Genomic DNA, 18,028 nt, shown 5'->3' with positions numbered 1-18,028 from the left:
ATGCTGCTGGTCTGTGCTTCCCCAGGAAGTGGAGCTGGAAGGCTGCCGGGAGGAGGCGTGGATTGAACTGGGCTTGGGGGGCGGGAAGGATTTGGGGAGTAGGCGAAGGAGGGGAGTAAAGAAAAGACTTGGAGGTAAGGATGAGCAGAAGGGGAGGGTCAGGGAAGCCAGCCTGTGGGGACTGCCGTGCAGGGGAGACAAAGGAAAGTAGGAGGGGAGGTGATGGAAGCCAACCCCTCCTGTCTATGTTGCTTTCAATTATCTGGGCATCATTGCTCGTCTCAGGATGAATTTGGCTTTGAGGCGACCAGCCTTGAGAAGGTTCTCTGGGAAAGCCACACTGCACTTGGGTGTGACCCCAGCTAGTTAGCAGTGGGGCAGGACGGCAGCCCAGAGGGCCTCATACCTGTTTCCTTCCCCTGTTACTGCAGCTAGCTACTGCGTGCCTGCTGTGTGCCCAGCTCTCTTCCAGCTCTTTGTATGTGCACATTGCCCTGTTGAAGCTTACGGTAGCCCTGTGAAGGAGGGATTGTTGTTATGATCCCTATTTAGGGACGAAGAAGCTGAGGCCCGGAGTCATTTTGAGTCTTGCTGAGGTCACGCAGCCAGGAAAAGCCTCGGCTCCTGGCGCTGGAGCCCTTCTGCCGTCTTGCCTCTGAGGGTGCTTGGCCCACTTCTCTCTCCTTTTCTGAAACAACGTGTCCTTGTCAGAGACGAGGAAAGGAGGTCTCAGCTTCATTTGGTATTCTCTTCCTTCTCAGCAAAGCACCTAAGTGCCTTCCACGCTCCCAGAACGTCAGGGAACATCAGCAAGATAGGAGAAGAGGGCCCCCAGACCCGCGCCCCGCAGTGCAGGAAGCGCCAGCTCACTCCGCTGACTTCCATTAAACGTTTGACGCATCGTAGAACTGCCGAAAGCCATCCATCACGGCCACCCCCCTCCGCCCTCCTTCCTGACCTACTCCAGAGAGCAGGCCTCCACCTGTGCTCGCTGGCACTTGGCAAGCAGGGGGCAGGAGAGGGGATGCCACGGACCCTGCCACGGGCCCCAGGAGCTGCTCCCTTCCCCTGGGCGGGAGTCTGAGAAGGCGCTGCAGGCTTGGCTGAGCCATGATAGTAACAAGAGCACCACTCAGTGAAGTCTTGGTGTGTTCTGGGCAGACTGGAAGGCCTTTCGTGTCTTATCTCCTTGGACCCCCAGACGACCGACAGGTGCAGTGACTGTTGCATTTGATAGGTGCGGAGCCCGACATTCGAAAAAGTTTGTTCCGTTGCCCACAGTCCCTCTGAAGGTGCTAGAGCCACACTGAGCTTGGGTGTGTGAGGTCAGGACCCCCTCAGCCCTCTGCACTCTGGGATGGGGTGGGGAGGACAGGAGCTCAGCAGGGAGGTGGAGGTGGAACCCCAGACTCCCAGCGCACTTGGTGGTCACAGTGCCCAGGGGAGGATGGCCCTGGCCAGGACAGGGCTGAGGGCTCCCGCGGAGGATGAGCCACAGGACAGCTGGCCATAGGTGGTGGGTCCCGTCCAGTTGCTTCTCCTGGCACCTCCCACTCCCTCAGTCTCCCACTCACTGAGTGGCCAGTCTCTTAGCTCTCCCTGCTGACTGTTCTTAAATCCCCTGCTGTGGTCTGCTCACAGAGGACTGCCCTAGCACCCCTGTTCTGTTTCCTCTCTGCACTGTAGCCAAAGGGACGGTTCCAGAGGCCACATCTGCTTGCTCACGCCTCTGCTGGAAAACCGTGACCCCTCACTTGCGGTAAAGCCCACAGGTCTTCTGTGGCCTGTCTTATAGGGCTTCTCTCCTTTCCAGGCCTCCTTTGCTCCTCATCCCTGCCTGGTGCTTCCCTGCTTTGCTCTCAGAAGAATCACCATCTTACCCCTCGCCTGGCTAACTTCTGCTTGTCATTCAGACTTAGATGTAAGCTCTTCCAGGGAGCCTTCCCTGATATGCCAGGCTGGGCTTAGAGGGCCCTCATCTGTGCTTCCCTCCCTCATGGCACAAACCACACTGTCTCCACTTGCTTCCCTGCTTGTCACCCTCTACTGACTTGTCAGCCCCAGGGAGGCCATGAGTGTGTCCCCCGACCCCCATTCCTCCAGGGTTTAGCATAGGACCTGTTCCAGAGTGGGCGCTGCACGAATGAATGACTGATGGGATGAATGAATGATGACTTAGAAGGTAGAGATGAAGTCCTGAAGGAGTGACAGGGGTCAAGGCTCCAATCCAGGCGGCTCCCTGCAGGAGGAACCGTGTGCTTTTTGGAGTTCTGAGCAACTAGGTTTAAGACCAGACCGCACTGCTCACAAGCTGTGTGTCCTTTGGCCTGGCCTCTCCGAGCCTCGGTTGGCTCATATGCCACTCAGTGCTAATAGTACCTCCTTTGCAGAGAACATGTGGAGACAGGCCCTGGGAAGGATTCATGTGCGGTACCTAGTCCCATGCCGGACCCAGAGAGGTAAGTTAGGGCCCCCTCTGGGGACTGAGCAGGGAGCCCAGGTCTCCCCCCCTGGGTATGAGGCCTGATGGTGAACCTGTGCTATCCAGTCTGGAGGGCCTTGAGGCCTGGGGCCAGAGGGAGAGGGAAAGATGGAGACCCAAAGCATACAGCTCCCCACCCTGCCTGAAGGCTTGCCTTCGGGGCTGGGCTCTCACCATTTGGCCAGTGTTAGAACTGGCAGGCATGGAGATTTCCCAGTGTGGTGAGGCAGAGGCCGGGGAAGTGAGGAATCTCACCCAGCTTTTGGAGCATCAGGGTGTGGAGGATGGGAGGTGGGGGGGTGGGGAGGCAAAACACCACGTATTAGTTACCACTCTTGTGAGGCAGGCACTTTCTTTGTGTGGGGAGGGGCAGAGGGAGAGAGAGAGATTGTTTTTCTTTTTAAAAGATTTTATTTATTTGAGAGGGAGAGAGAGAGAGAGAAAGAGAGTGTGCACGCGCGTGCAGTGGGAGGGGCAGAGGGAGAGGGAAAGACTCAGGGCTCCATGACATCATGACCTGAGCTGAAACCAGGAGTTGGACTCTTAACTGACTGAGACACCCAACCATCCCAAGGCAGGGAGAGAGAATATATTAAGCAAACTCCATGCTTAGAGCAGAGCCCCATGCGGGGCTTGATCTCTTGACCTGAGCCTAAATCAAGAGTTGGATGCTTAACCAACTGAATCATCCATGCGTCCCGTGAAGCAGGCACTTTGTCATCTACTTAATATGGTGATTCAGAGGGGAGCCTGGGTGGCTCAGTCGGTTATCTGCTTGGGTCATGATCTCAGGATCCTGGGATCGAGCCCTGTGTCCTCTGCCCCCCACCCTGCTCATGTTCTCTTTCTCTCTCTCTCAAATAAATAAATAAAGTCTTGAAACAAATATGGTGATTCAAAGCCCTGGCTTTAATGTCAGATAGGCTCCCCCAGCTCTGGGTGTGTGACTGTGCATGTTATTGTATAAAATGGGTATGAGATGGTACCCTCGCAACAATTGCAGTGAGCTCTGGGACCACGTTGCAGAGGAAACTCCCAGCACCCCTGCATGCAAGCCCGCTGCAGAAGGTTGGGGCAGATCTTATTATCCCCGACTCCATATGATGACGTTAGCCCTAGCAAGGTGGAGGGTGAAGTGAGGAGCATCGCCCACATGACCACTGTGGGCCAGGGGGACAACTGACCCAGCGCGGCCACAAGCCAGGGAGTTGGGGCCCCAGAGCCACCAGCTATTAACACGTGGGTGTGGAGTATTTTTCTCATCACCTTCACGTTGCATTTCTTAATTTAAAGTGGGAAATTCCACATTGGGCGCCTCATCAATCATTTCTGTGAGCTCAGCTCTGTGGAAAGCAAGGAAAACATTTATATTTGCAGCTCAAACTGTCGAAGATGTAAAACAATTTAAATAATATTAACATTTTAACAGCCTCCACTCGTGGCTCTGTGAAATTAACCATTATCTCTTGGAGTGTTTGTTAAAATTCAGCAGTGAGTAAGTGGTGAGGCCCTGTGTGCAGCTGTGTGGTTCCTGGGACGTGGGTACAAAGACCTCTCAGCTGGGCTGGGTGCCCGTGGCAGAGAGATGAATGTGACATACTCTCTACCCTCCTGTGGTGGAGGAGGTGATCAGGAAAATGTACTCTGGCGTGGGGGTATGTGCTATGTGGGAGAAGGGAGTGCTGGTGTCCTGGGAGCATTGAAGAAGGAATCAGGAGCACTTCCTGGAGGAGGTGGCATCTGTGTTGACCCTTTGCACCAGGCAGTCATTGAACAAGTGGACAGGTCATCTCCAAGGTCTAGCCTTGCATAAACCTTTAAGAGCCTAAGAGGTCCTGCAGTCTGTTCCTGGCAGTGAGGAAGAAGGGTCTCTGGTGTGGTGGTGGTTCTATCTGGTTCTATCCAAGCTCTGCACACTGGTCTGGGAGAGGGATGAGAGGGTGATTGGAGTAGACACTTGCTGGGCAGCTGGGTGGCTGGGGTGAGGAGCCTAGGAAAGCAGAGACTGAGGGGAAGAATGATGTTATTTTCAAATAATGGGAATGAGGGATGGATTCTTTTGATGATTTCAGTAGGAACATCTGGGCTTTGTATTTAGGTGTTGGGACTTTTAAGTTGTTATCTCCTTATCTAAGAATGAATGGCAGGCTCCCTGTTCTCGGGGTGTCAAGCAGATGGTGGGTGACGTGCCCGGGACTTGTAAAAGGGATTCCTGCATGGGACATTTGTCCAGCCCTGCTGTGGAGCAGGCTGGCTAGATACTGTCTCCTTAAAAGATAGCCAGACCTGCTTCTTGTCCTTGAGAGGTGTAAAGGACTGCATTGTGTCTCCCCAAGTTCATATGTTAACCCTCAAAGTGACTGTGTTTGGGGATGAGGCCTTGAAGATGGTAATTAAGATTCAATGAGGTTATAAGCATGGGACTCTAATCCAACGGGATTGGTGTCCTTACAAAAAAGAGGCATAGACACCAGAGACCTCCCTCCCCAAGAACACACAGAGAAGAGACCATGTGAGAAGGAGTACGTGGTCACCTACAAGCCGGGGAGAGAGCCCTTACTGGAAACCAACCCTGATTGCAAGTTGATCTTGGACTTCTGGCCTCCAGAGCTGTGAGCAAAATAGCTCTTGTTTAAGCCACTCGGTCTGTGGGACTTGGTGAAGTCAGCCCAAGTAGACTAATTTGGGGGCTTACAGTTTTGGTGCCAGAGATGCTCTGGTTGCTAGTTATAATGCAGCACAATATGGGACGGAGTGGGGGTATGCACAGGGAGAAAGCACCTGGTTCTGCCAGGTGGGGATCAGGGGAGGTTCCCTGGAGGAGGCGGGAGTGCTGGAGCTAGATGCAGGAGGATGAGAAGGAGTAGTCCTAGGGACAGGGGAAGGGGATGTGCCAGGTGGCCCGGACAGAATGTGCCCAGACACCGAAGTGTTAAAAGGTTGGTGGGTCTGGAGGCCCGGAGAGGAATCCTGTGTCACTAGAGTGCAGGTAGGGAGGGAATGTGAGGGAAAGAGGACATGGAGGCAGGTGGGGCCCATTTGCCAGCCAGCAAAGGCCCTTCTGTGTCTTTCAGGGAATGCCATTTAGAATTCAGTGCTCTCCAGATTCCCTCCCTGCTTGCCTGAGGACTCTGCGCTGAGCCACTAACTTGCTGTATGACCTTAGGCAAGTCATTTAACCCCTCCACATAGCAATTTTCTTATTTGTAATCGGAGGAGAAGGATCCCTGCCCTGCCCACCTCCCGGATACTTTGTGGGCTCAAAAGCTAATGCCTGTGAAAGCACTTTGGCAGAAGGCCCATAATAGCGCCAGAGAGATGGAAGGTGTTATTATTATGTAACCACACTGACTCCCATCTGAGGAGCGTGGAGTCAATTGCAGTCTTGAGGGATGTCAGGGAATTGGCTGCTCTCTGAAGCTTGTCATAGAGACCCGTCTTTTCATTGTACTCCTTTCATATCACTGTTGGCTCGATGAAAGAAGGGGAAGGAATCTTTGATATGTCTAAATATTCCGCTCCCACCAAGACGGGAGGGATTCCGAGGAAGAGCTATTATTAGAGGCTGAGCTGGAAGCAGGCGCCTTTGGTGGATCAGAGCTGTCAGCTTGCATAAACAGCCTCGTGCGCTTCGGAGCCAGCCGGGCCGTTTCAGGCCCCGGGCGCGGGCCAGGGGCTCCTACCCTGCTGGGGGAACTGCGCTGGGCTGGCCTGGGAGAAAGGGGGACTGGGCTTCTGGTCCCGACTCTTCATCTACTTTGCTGGACAAGTGGCTCATGCTCTCTGAGCCAGGTGAAGACAGCATAGTCCTTATGGACAGAGAGGGCTTCTGTGTGCAGGGAAAATGAGATGCTGTGCTACCCAGAGGTCTGCACGGGTAGAGCGGGGCTCGAGCACAGGCTGCCAGCACCCTGGGTATGTTGAGGCCAAAATAGTTTTTCTTTGGGAAGGGTATATTAGAGTTCAGCTCTTCCTAAACCCCCTATCGGAAGCATCCAAGAGTTTGAAAAATCAGATTCCCAGGCATCACTCCAGGCCTCTAGAATCAGAATTTCTGGGGGTGAGGCTAAGGACTCTCTTTAGTGAGCTCCCAGGTGGTCCTGAGGCAGGGGTTCCAGCACTTGGTTTTCCACAGTCTGCATTTGTTGGACTGGGTTATCTGTCTGGCTCTAAGATGCTGTGATTCCATGAGAACAAGGGCACAACCTCTTTCTTCATTTGCCTCCAGGCCACACTTAGCCCCTGCTCCCCAACCAGAAGCTTGTGGGTCCTTGGGCCTGTGGTCCATCTGCTGGGCAGACACTGGCCAAACACTGGCTCCTGGCCAGCTCTGGCTGGGGACATTTTCCTCTGCACCATTCTCACCTAGATTGTTGTGTCACCTGCCTGTGAGCCTTGTAGAGACCAAATGGGGAGAGCTTCTAGCAGCTGAAAAATGGGCCCCATTGAACTCTTCAGTGGCTAGTCAAAGTGTCTTCACCGACTAAGAGCCTCAGGGAACAAGCCCAGGAGACCTGATGTCACCTAAATCTGGTTTGGCCTCCTGTTTCAAAGGTGAAGAGATGGTCTCAGCAGGGCCAAGTTGGTTATTTTAACCAGAACCCCTGTCCTGTTGGGTTAACTCTGGTTCATCTGGGAACTGGGTTAACTGAAAGAAAGCAGAGCTCAGTCACTGTCCAGAATCTTAGGATACTTTGTGTTCTAATGGAGGCTGACACCCTGGGGGCAGATCATAGCCTGTCCCTGGCCTGGCTCTCATGGGTCCCTTACATCACCAGTTTGCAGAATTGACCGTCTTTTTTAGCACAGCCCATCACAGCCCCTCAGTTTCTGCCTCTCTCCTGTCCCCATAACCACTGGCATCCCCAGTGAGAGTCAAAGGCCACCCGGTTGAACCTGTTCGGGAGGGTTTATACACCCCCGTGCCCAGGCTGCTCCCTTGACCAATGAAGTCATTGTCTTGGGGAGGTCCCAGGCATGAGTGTGTAGTTTTTAAAGCTCCCTAGGTGATTTTGTTGTGCAGCTAAAGGGGAGTACTGCTACTCCAGAGTAATTGGTCTCTACCCCAGGGCAATTTGGTCCCCCAGGGACATGTGGCAATGCTGGAGACATATCTGATTGCTCCTGGTGTTCAGTGGATAGTGGCCGTGGGACACTGCTAACCCCTCCTACAATGCACAGGACATCCCCCCCCCCAAGCAGGGAGTAATCACCTGCAACGACAGGTGCAGAGAGGGACACACCCCACGTGGGTGAAATGTGGAGGTGACTTTGCCTGTGGTGCAGCCACGTGGCCCCCCAGCATTGCTCTCAGCCCCCTCCGAGGAACTTGCTGGAGATGCGACCTCCTCAGCTCAGGCCTACTGAATCAGAAAAATCGAGAAATCTTGTCCTAAGGATGGAATGTGGGGAATGTGGCCCATCAGTGAATCTTTGTGGGTGCTGCCGTATCCTGCAGTGGCCCGCTGCATGGCGAGCAATGTGGAGACAGTGAGTGTGGTGAGGGGTGGATGGGGGAACAGTCAGAGAGCTGGGGGTCGGGGCAAGGCTGACCGACCCCCAGGGAGCATTCAGGGGCCACAGGAGATGGGGTGCCACTGTGTGTTAGCAGGGGTGGGAGAAAGTGGCCGGGCAGCAATGGGAGGTGGCAAACACTGGCTCAGCAGAACCAGGTGAAGTGCTGGGCAGCCCGGGGTGGCCCTCTCCCCTAGCCTCAGTTGACATATCTCTAAAATGGGTGATGGTGCTGCCTCACGTCCTTTCCGGGTCAAAGACACAGTGTGTGAAGAGTTAGAACCTTAAGACTCCTAACGGTACATTTTATTGAGCACCTACTATACGTCAGGCCTCGACCAAGTACTGTAGAGACAGTCTGACTTCATGTTCACATTGGCTTTAAAGTTCCTAAATCACCCTCAGTCTACAGATGAGAAAGCTGAGGCACAGAGCTTGTAGGACACTTGACGCTAGGGGGTGACATCTGCCGGCGAGGCTGAGTGGCGGTGAGGGGACATTAGCCTCCTCCTTCTGTCTGACTGTGGGCCAGCTTCCATCCCTGCAGTGCTGCCCCAGGACGGCCAGGAGAGCCAGCTGTTTGGGCCTCATAAAGCCTGCTCCTCGGCCCTGCCAGGGCTCACGTCGTGTAGAACGGAGTTAGGAGAAAGCCTTCTTCTCCTTCACCTTTCAGGGAGGTCATTCTGCACAAAGGAGTGGGAAATGGCTCTGTTACCACCAGGCCTGGTCCCACCTGCCTCAGCACACTGGTCAGCCACGTCGCCCTGAGTGTGCAGTGCCTACCACAACCAGGAGCAGGTGCACAGAGGGGCAAGTGGGGCTCTTGCCTCTCGTAGATGGTCCACTTAGAATTCACATGTTTGTTCGTTGGCATTCATTCATCTCTGCTGTCCTCCATGTGCTCACTGACCCATGGTTAACGAAGATGTGGCTGTGCGCTGCAGGGAGGCTTCAAGGAGGAGGTGACATTTTCCTAGCATCTTAAAGAACCCTACCCGCCACTATCACCTGTTCTCACCTAAGCCTTACAGTCTTGCCCACACACCAGTGCCCACATACACAGCACCAGACCATCCATCCAGCTCCCTGCCAGGCCCAGGAGTTTCAACTGCACCTGTACTCCCTCAGTCCTGACAGCAGCCATCAAAACAAGTCATGGGTCAAAGCTGACCCCAACTAGATTCTGTTTGGCTCACAGCCTTAAAAAAACCTCTGAGCTAGCTACAACAATTTAAAAGTCAGGAAGTTGCGTATTAAAAAGTCCGTATTTTTTGCCTTCTCTAGAAAAATGGAAGTCCCTGCGGCAACCAGCTTGTGGTCGGGGGCAGCATGGTGGTCGGCCCTGTGATAGGTGTGTGCCTCCCCACCCCCAGCCCTGGATACATTTAGAATCTAACTGGGCCCTGGAGGCACTTGACTTTGACACTGCTGGGTCTCTAAGGCTGGGTCCTGTGGAATTTCCCTGTGAGTGCCTGTAAGACACCATTAACCCTTTTACTCCCTCTCAGGAGAGTGTGTCAGAATGGGAGCGAGACTGACATTTGTAAGGGAGGTGACTCATGCATAAACGTCGGCATTTATTATAAAATGACTGTGATTCACATCCCACCTGAGTGGGCTGCCCCTTGAGATGTGACACCAGAGCTTGCAACACAAAACACTTGCCACACACTGTGTTTGGTTCTGCCCCTCAGTGGCATTTCAGAGAAGTTAGAGCTCCGTGCATACTCTGCCCCAACGGCCTCCGGCCTTCACCAGAACCCAGTTTTGCAGGTTCTCAGGGGCTATGCAGTTTACGGTCCCAGATATATCTGCCTTCCCTCTCCCCAGCTCAGGCAGCCGCTTGGGGCTTTCTGCCTTCAGGGGTCGCTGTGGCCAGGAGGAAAGAGAAACTGTGTGGGAGACAATCCTGTCAGGCTTTCCTTTCTCAAGGCACCCTGAGGCAGTGGTGTTGGGAGGTGAGAGAGGAAGGAGGAGGATGGGAGAGCCCCTAGAGAAACACGGAAAGAAAGGAAGGGAGGTCCCCCACTTCCCAGGATGTGTCTTCAGACCAGAGTGGAGGGTGGCTGCTGTAGGGCCTTTCCCTGCAGAGGCTCAGGAGGGATAGCTGGGTGATTTTCAGCCTCCCTGAGGTTTCCAATCCCAGGGTGGGACGCAGGCAGAATGCTGTACACCTGAAGGGGCCGAAGCTGGGTACAGGGGCTCTAGCTGCAGAGTGCAGACCTGCTGAGGCCTGGAGGGGTTCCCTGAGCCCATACCTTGTGTAGACCCAGGGAAATCTGCCTGGGAGGGAAGAACTCCTGGTCTAAGTGACTGGGTGACCTTTCTAGCCAGCAGGATCAGGGCTCCAGAATTCAAAATGAAAAAGGCTTCAGAATTCAAAATGAAAATAATCTATAGGAGAGGTTAAATGATGTTTCCTATAAGCTTGAGTCTGGGGACTGAGATTCTTGTCCTCAGAACAGATAGTAAAGTAAGTCAGTTCCAGAATCACATCGCAGGTGGGTCAGGATAGCTCACCTGGAGGGCCTGTCCCTGGCTCTGTGTTGAGAAGGATTCTGAGGCAGTCTTGGATCGGGGCAAAACAAGCTTTCATTCTGAGTGAGCTGTAGCATATTTTAAAAAAATCCCATTTTAAATTAAATTAAGTTAAATTAAACTGAGGCCCAGAGGTTTGAGCTTTTTGCCTAAAGTTGAGGCAGAGCTAGAGCCAAACACTCTTGACGTCAGTGCTCTTTAATTGAAACAATACAGTGTTTTTTTGTTTTGTTTTGTTTTTGGCTTATTTGTTTCCTTACTTATGCCAGGCTCTGTGTTAGGTGGTGGGGCAGTTAGAAAGAGTGTAATGCTATTAGAACTTACTATTAACTTCCTACCACAATATTTCTAATCCTCATGAAGTACTATGTGACCAGTGTTTCTATGAGTCAGGGTAGGTCACTGCATGTGAACCCCCTCAACTTTTCCTGTACTGCACGTTTAAGGCATGTTCCAAGGTAGGGCCTCCTGGTAGTCTGGCAGGAACTCAGGTTCTTTCCATCTGGTGGCTCTGTCACCTCCCAGGGCCCCACCACTGTCTGCTGGCAGAAGGGGAGGGGAGTGAGTGTGGAGGACCGCGGGAGGGGTTTCTGGGTCTGCTCGGGCATTTCACTCCCACCCACGGTCCACGGGGCAGAGCTGGGAAGGTAGCCTGGACGTGTGAAGACAGGGGACGGATGATGCAAAGGGGTTTGCAGTCGATGGGTTGTGCCCATTCTAAAGAGGAAGACGCTGAGACTCCGCTTTAACTAGCTGGCCTGAGGCCAACCAGCCAGTGAGAGGCGGAGTCAGAATTTGCTAGGGCTGCCCTAACAAAGCACTACACACTAGGTTGCTTCCACAACAGGAACTGATTGTTTCACAGTGGATCTGGAGGCTGGAAGTCCGAAATCAAAGCTGGCCTTGAGCGTGTGAGATAGTACACTTTATTCGTTGCCAGGATTGGTCCCTCTGGGGTCCAGGAGAGAGAGGCTGCCTGTCTGCTAGCTGTTGGTAACCTCAGGTGCCACTTGGCTTACAGGTAGCATTCTTGTGTGTTCATCTGGTCTTCCTTCTGTGTGTGTCCAAATTTCCTCCTTCTGTAAGGACACCAGCCATAGGGGAGTAGGGCTCAGCCCAGTGATCACATCTTAACTCGATCATCTGCAGGATCCTCTTCCTGAATACGGTCATACTCACAGGTCCTGGGAACTAGGACGTCGGCATCTTTTGGGGGCTGCAAGTCAACCCATAACAGTCCAAACCCGGGATATTGGAAAGTTGTGAGAAGGGCATGAAGAGTCTGCCTCGAGGCTTCCAGGGAGGGTAACATGTGAGCTGGGCATTGAGGACTGGTGGGAATTCTGTAGGTGGAGGGGCAGAAAGGGAATTTTGGCCAGAGGCCCAATGTTCAAGCTCTACCACACGTGGCTCACTAAAGGCAGGACCTGCATTTTCTTTCCATCCTGGAATCCAGTTGAGGCCCTAATTCGAGCTTCCTCTTTTGAGTCTAAATCGCCAAGAGCTGACTGCCCAATTAGAGGCATAGAACAAATATGGATTGAGAACTGCATTGTGACTGGCAACAGGCTATCCCCTAGGGACTCAGAGACTGATAAAAGAGCTCCTGCTTCCTGGGAGCTCATAGCTCAGGGACTCACACAATGGGCCGACATGAAAATGTAACCAATGGAGTTAGTATAAGAAACTTGTAAGTGTGAAGTGAGTAGAAGAGAATGGAACCTTATAGCCATTAATGAGATTTGGCGTGGGGGACTGAGGAAATCTTGGCAGGCTTCTTGATAGAGGGGGAACTCTGCGTGTTAGGATTTGACAGAGGGCTTGGTTATGCAGAGAAAGGAGAGGGGAATGGGATTTTAGACATGAGGAACAGCCTGGCCAGGATTGCTGGAAGCCAGGCTGCTGTTGGAGGATCGTAGAGCCTGGAGCGCCAGCCTGGGAGGTTGGATCTCATGCCATCCGAGGGCCTGGCTGTTTGCATTCTTCTGCAGGGCAGACTGTGTGTGAGGCCCTACAACTGCAGATGCTCTGGGCTTGGTTAGCATGGCAGCATGCCCTAATCGGGCACAGCCTGGGGCCTGCAGAGACCAGCAGGGGTTGGTGCAAATGCCCCCCACCCTCCGAATTCCCAGGTGGATACCGTGAGATGACCGCTAGGATCCAAGTTTGAGCAACTAGATAAGAACAGACATGGAAAGCAGGCAACTGTTGTTCTTGACACAAAGAGTGTGTGTGTCTGGGGGTGTCCCTGCTAAGATCTTAGCCACTGTCCCAAATTCACAGTTATTAAGTTAAATGACCACCTCTGCAGCGTGTGGGGGGGTCCCCAAGCTGCCCTCACTTCTCAGACCTCACTGGGAGCTCGGCTTATATGCTTGGCTCCACTGGCCTTCCTCCCTGGCCTTTGGAAGGTAGAAGGGGTGTTCCCCCGCCACCCCCATCTGCTGGGACAGGAAAGGCTCTCCTGTAGGGAAGGGAGGGGGGAGGTCATTTAGGACTCCTGCCCAGGGCAAGGGTAACCTCTCTCAGGGACACAGGAGTGAGGCCCAGAGGCCCTAGGCAGGACCGTGTTCTGGGTGCGGGAGCCGGGGTTCTAGTCCCGGCCCCGCACGGATGCACCAAGGGAACGTGGGCCCAGTGTTGTTCTCTGAGCCTCAGTTTTCCTCTCTAACAAACAGGGAAAGTGACATCTATTGTGATAATCAAATGTTTTGATATTGGATAAGAAAGAGCTTTCAATATAAATGTTCTGTCTTTTGAGTGTTTTGGAAAATTTATAAGCAATAAACTTATAGTCTGTCAAAACAAACTTAGTGTGGAAGGGAAGATTGAGGCCAGTCACCCTCCTCCCCACATCAAAGAGTCCCTGAAGAGGAGGCCTCTGATCTCACCCTGTTTGTGTATTGGTTCACAGATCTTTAATTAGATGAGCAAGAACTGGGAAGAGAACAACCAAAAGTCAGCCATCGCCAGTTAAGGGTGTCGTCATATATCAGGACTTAGGCCTGGTAGACGGACATAGATGCCAGTGGGGATGCCAACCCCTGTGAGCCTTTCCAGGAACACACTCATCAAGCAAACGTTTCCACTCAGGCAAGAAGGGCAGCCCCTTTAAGGCCCAGCTCTTCCAGGGAGGTCCCCGAATTCTCTACATGCCGCCCTCCTGCTTATGGCTCTGTGTGGGAGGTGTTTGCTTCTGCACCTGTGTTCTTGGATACCTCCAGCCTGGGAGCTATGTGATGGTTGTCCCCTCAGAACCTGGTACAGGGCCAGTGGGGAGTAGGTGGCCTTGGAACAGGCAGTAACTCAGACTCTTGGCTGAGCCAGTGTTGTGGGGCCTGCCGTGTTGGGCACTGCGAGAATCCTGAGGATGGGTCTGGTCCTTGCCCCAAGTGTGTGCCCAGGAGGAAACCCAAGAGGGGCCAACAGAAGGGAGCAGTCTGGACAGAGGGTGGGCGTGTGAGGGACTCTGGGCACTTGGCCTGCGTTGTGGGAACAGACAGGAGTTAGGCAGGCAGCTGGGAAGAACTGGGACATTTCAGGGGGAATCACAGACATCCTTCAGTGCCTGGGGAGTGCAGGGTCTTGAGGAAGCGTATCCTTTTCTGTCCTCCCACCAGTGGTTTGTACACATTAGTGTCACCGTCTTGCAGGTGAGCAAATTCCGGCTTCTCCAGGTTAGATGATTTTCCATGGTCACGCACAGGGCTGAGTTGGAGCTCAGGTTGTCTAAGGCCCAGGGCCATGCTCCTGGGCAGGCCAGGGGGACTGCAGATCATGGGCAGAGGAGGGAGTGGGCATGGTTGGTGAGCAGCAGGGAGACCAGGGGGAGAAGGGACAGTCCAGGGGCACTATGGGCCATACCCCATAACCAAAGAGTGTTTCTCTGTCCTCGCTTACTAAGACTTTCAGGCCAGTGGGCTAGATCTTGCTACCTATTGGGCAGATGAGAAAACTGAGACTCAGAAAGAGTGGGCTCTGCTCCTCTGCTGTAGATCACTTAGGATAGGCTCGGAGAGAATAGGGATGCCTCCAACAGAATGTCAGCTCAGAGCTTGTTTCCACCATACCTCCAGGGCCAGAACAGTGCCTGGCTCACAGCGAGGGCTCAGTAAATGTTTGCAGAATGCAGAATGAATGAATGAATGAACAAAAGAAGTAGCAAATGAATAAATCTGGGAGCTGTCCAAGCATTTCATGCCTCTGTGTGTGTGTGTGTGTGTGTGTGTGTGTGTGTGTGTGTGTGTGAAGTTGGCCATGCTGCCCTTAGATCAAGACCTAGATGACCTTAGGAGTTCTAGGAAGGACACATTCTTCCCCCACAACACACAGAAAGCCACAGGGAGTGAATTCGCTAAGGCTTGTTCTGTCCTGTGCTCTGTGCTGGGCTCTGGGTCACTTGTTTATCCAACAAGTGGTGGGAACCGGGCAGGAGCGTCCTAGGCCTTGGGGATACGTCAGTGAACGAGACAGTCAAGGTCCCTGTCCTTAGAGAACTTCCTTCCTAGTTGGGGAACACAGAGAATAAGTCAGAAAGCAAAAACAACCCCAAAACAGGGAGAGGACTTTTGCTAATAATTTCTATGAAAACAACGAAGGAGGGAAGAGTAGTCTGTCTGGGATATTTTGGAAAGGGGAAGGCTTCTCTTGACTGGTGAATTTGTCTCTTTTTTCTTTTTTTCATGAGTGGGACCTTTAGCCTGGTAGGGAGATGGAACTAAGGCATGCTGGGGACCAGGCTGGGGTCATTGTGGTTACGTGGGAAGGACCCTGTCACTGTATGTGGGGGGACTGCCCCTTGAAACCATGGGGAGGAGGGCTAAAGTCAGGGTGCTGGGGCTTGAGGTGGGTGCTTGTTGATCCCAGGAAGAGGCACAAGGTGGCCTGGGTGACGGTGAAGGGGTCCCATCTCAGCAGGGAAGTCCCACTGTGGGGAGCCAAAGTGGTGAGGCTTGGATAGCCACTACAACGGGTACCAGGGATGGAGTCTTCCTGCATGAAGCAGGGTGGGGAGTGGTTCAACTTGTGGGGGTGTGACAGCTGGTTGAACTGTGGGTGCTGCTGTTGGGGCGGGACGGGCCCTCTGGAGGGTGGCAACCGCCGCATTTGGAAGGGCGTCTTGCACTGCTGGCCTCTGCCCCCCAGCAGCCCCTCGTGCCACTGTTCCAGGGGCCCTTGAACTGGCTGTACCAGCTGTGGTCAGGCTGGCTGTTCCAGGGGGCATCATGGTGACCGTTCTAGCCAGGGTCCTTGTGCTGCTTGCCCCACAGGCCCTCATGGCTATTGTTCCCGAGTGGGCAGTGAGGTAGTCTGCCCTGATGGTAGGGTTAGGGGGCCTGCTTGGGAGGGTGCCATTGGCCCCAAGGAGCAATGGAATGAGGCTGATCCAACCATGGGGGCTTCTTAGGTGGGATCTGATTATGGGGCCCAGGGCCCAGGTTGGCTGACAGTGGCAGGAACTTGGTCTCCCCTACAGGTGCCATACCCAGGGAAGCCAGGCATTTGGATGGGTGTTTGGTGGGATCATGTGTGTGTGTGTGGGTGTGGGGGTTGGAGGTGGGACTGGTGGTTGTGGGACGGACTTGACTTTGGCTTCCATTTGCGGCATTTAGATTTGCCACCGCTGCTGCTGCTGCCGGGCTAGGCTATCGACAGACTCCTTGTGCTGCATCTTGAGGGTCTGGATCTGCGGCTGGAAGGCCAGCTGCACTAGCTGGACCACCAGGGAGGACTCTCTGATGAGTGTCCGCTGGTACTGGCTGAGCCCCAGGGCTGGGCTCTGGAGCTGCTGGGTGACGGAGCCGTCAACATTCCCGAGCTGTGGGAGCCATGTGGCCCTTAGCTGCTTGTTCTCCTCCACAGCCAAGAAGCTGGTGCAATAGATGGGCACCAGGCCTTTCTGCAGGGTGCCCGGCTACTCCCTGCCTGCTTGTGCTGGCCGTGAGGGAGAGACTTCCGCACGTCAAGGCCCAGGGAGGCAGCCAATGAGGTGCAGCCAAGCTTGAAGTGCACCTTGTCACCTGGGATGTGGTTCTGGAGGTGGCCCGCCATCAGCTCACAGTGTTGGGGGGACTTGGCGTTGCCACACATCCAGTTCTGTCTGGCCGCGATGGCATCTCTGGTGCGTGTGATGGGCTGCGGCAGGAGGTCAAAGTAATTCATGCCCACCTGGATCTCCTCCAGAAGCTTCTGTATCTGCTGCTCCACTGCATGGACCATAACCATGTGACAGGCACTATTTGAATTGAGTCCTACTTGGTGCAAACGGACCAGATCAGGAAGATCTGAAGGAAGTTTATTTCAGGTAGAGCATGTGCAAAAGTCCCAAGGTAAGCTGCGGCTTAAGCTCCGGAGGGACAGAAGGAAGCTGCTATGGCTGGAGCCCCATGAGTGATCAAGTGGGAGGAGAGAGGAGAGAAGGCAGATGGTAGTTGGGACCCATTGTGATTGGAGCTTTTGTAAGTGCTACATGAAGAGTTTTGGGCTGGCCAGTCACAACATTTGCATGTTGGAGTGTTGAAAAGTTAAGAAGATCCACTCATAAATGATGTAAGTGTGCTGAATGCTAAGAAGAAGTGAAGGATGTCATGGTAGTGGTTGTGGGGGACTTGACTCTGTCAGAGGAGGTGACATTGAGTTGAGATCTTCAGGCAACTAGGCAGGGACACTAGGGTGCATCACTCCTGCTGGAAGTGGGACAGTGTGGCTGAAACCCACCCAGAAGGGATGCATCCTGTGAGTAAGGTGGGCAGGATGGTCGGAGAGCAGATTGGACAGGGGCTCCTGACCATGACGAGGACACTTATTGGTCCTGGGGGGCCCCTGAGGGCCAAGGGGAGGAGTGACAGGGTCAGCAGGGCTCTCGAGAGGGAGTGCTCTGGCAGGGAACACACAGAGGGGTGGGTGAGGCAGCAGGGTCCCAGCAGAGGACCCGGGAGGGTGGGTGGCAGCTGGAGAACATCACCGTGGACAGTTCTGATAGCTTCCTGGGATCCCTTTTGGATCTGCAGGTGGGGTTGATCTTGCAACATTCCTAAGGAGAAAGGGGACACTCTGGAAGAAGGAAGAGACCTGTAGCAGGTTGAAAGGTGTCCTGTAACAAAAGACAGGTCTACCTGGAACCACAGATTGTGATTGTATTTGAATTAAGGGTCTTTGTAGGTGTGGTTAGGGTACGGGTCTCAAGGTGAGATCATTCTGAATTAGACTAGACCCTAAATCCCATGACAAGGATCCTCTCAGAGGCAGAGCAACCCAGAAACCTGCCATGTGAAGACAGTGGCTGAGATTGGAGGGATGAACCCACAAGCCAAAGAACGCCGGGAGCCACCGGAAGCTGGGAGAGGCGAGGCCAAATCACCCCCTAGAGACTTCGGAGGGAGCTCGGCCCTGCCAATATGTTAGTTTCAGGCTTCTGGCCTCCAAAACTGTGGGAGAATGCATTTCTGCTGTGTTAAAAGCCACCCAGTTTGTGGTCATTTGCTGCGGCAGCCC

General features: G+C 53.6%; 1 pseudogene; it reads right to left on the bottom strand.

Moving 5' to 3' along the window:
• The window catches only part of LOC116858324, an 86,233-nt pseudogene extending 69,480 nt beyond the window's left edge, over positions 1-16,753 (bottom strand).
• Between the last annotated feature and the right edge of the window lie 1,275 nt (positions 16,754-18,028).

Source organism: Lontra canadensis, unplaced genomic scaffold, assembly GCF_010015895.1.
Source record: "Lontra canadensis isolate GAN:19392208 unplaced genomic scaffold, GSC_riverotter_1.0 scaffold3, whole genome shotgun sequence".
Lineage (NCBI taxonomy): Eukaryota > Metazoa > Chordata > Mammalia > Carnivora > Mustelidae > Lontra > Lontra canadensis.
This window is presented reverse-complemented; position numbering and strand designations above follow the sequence as displayed.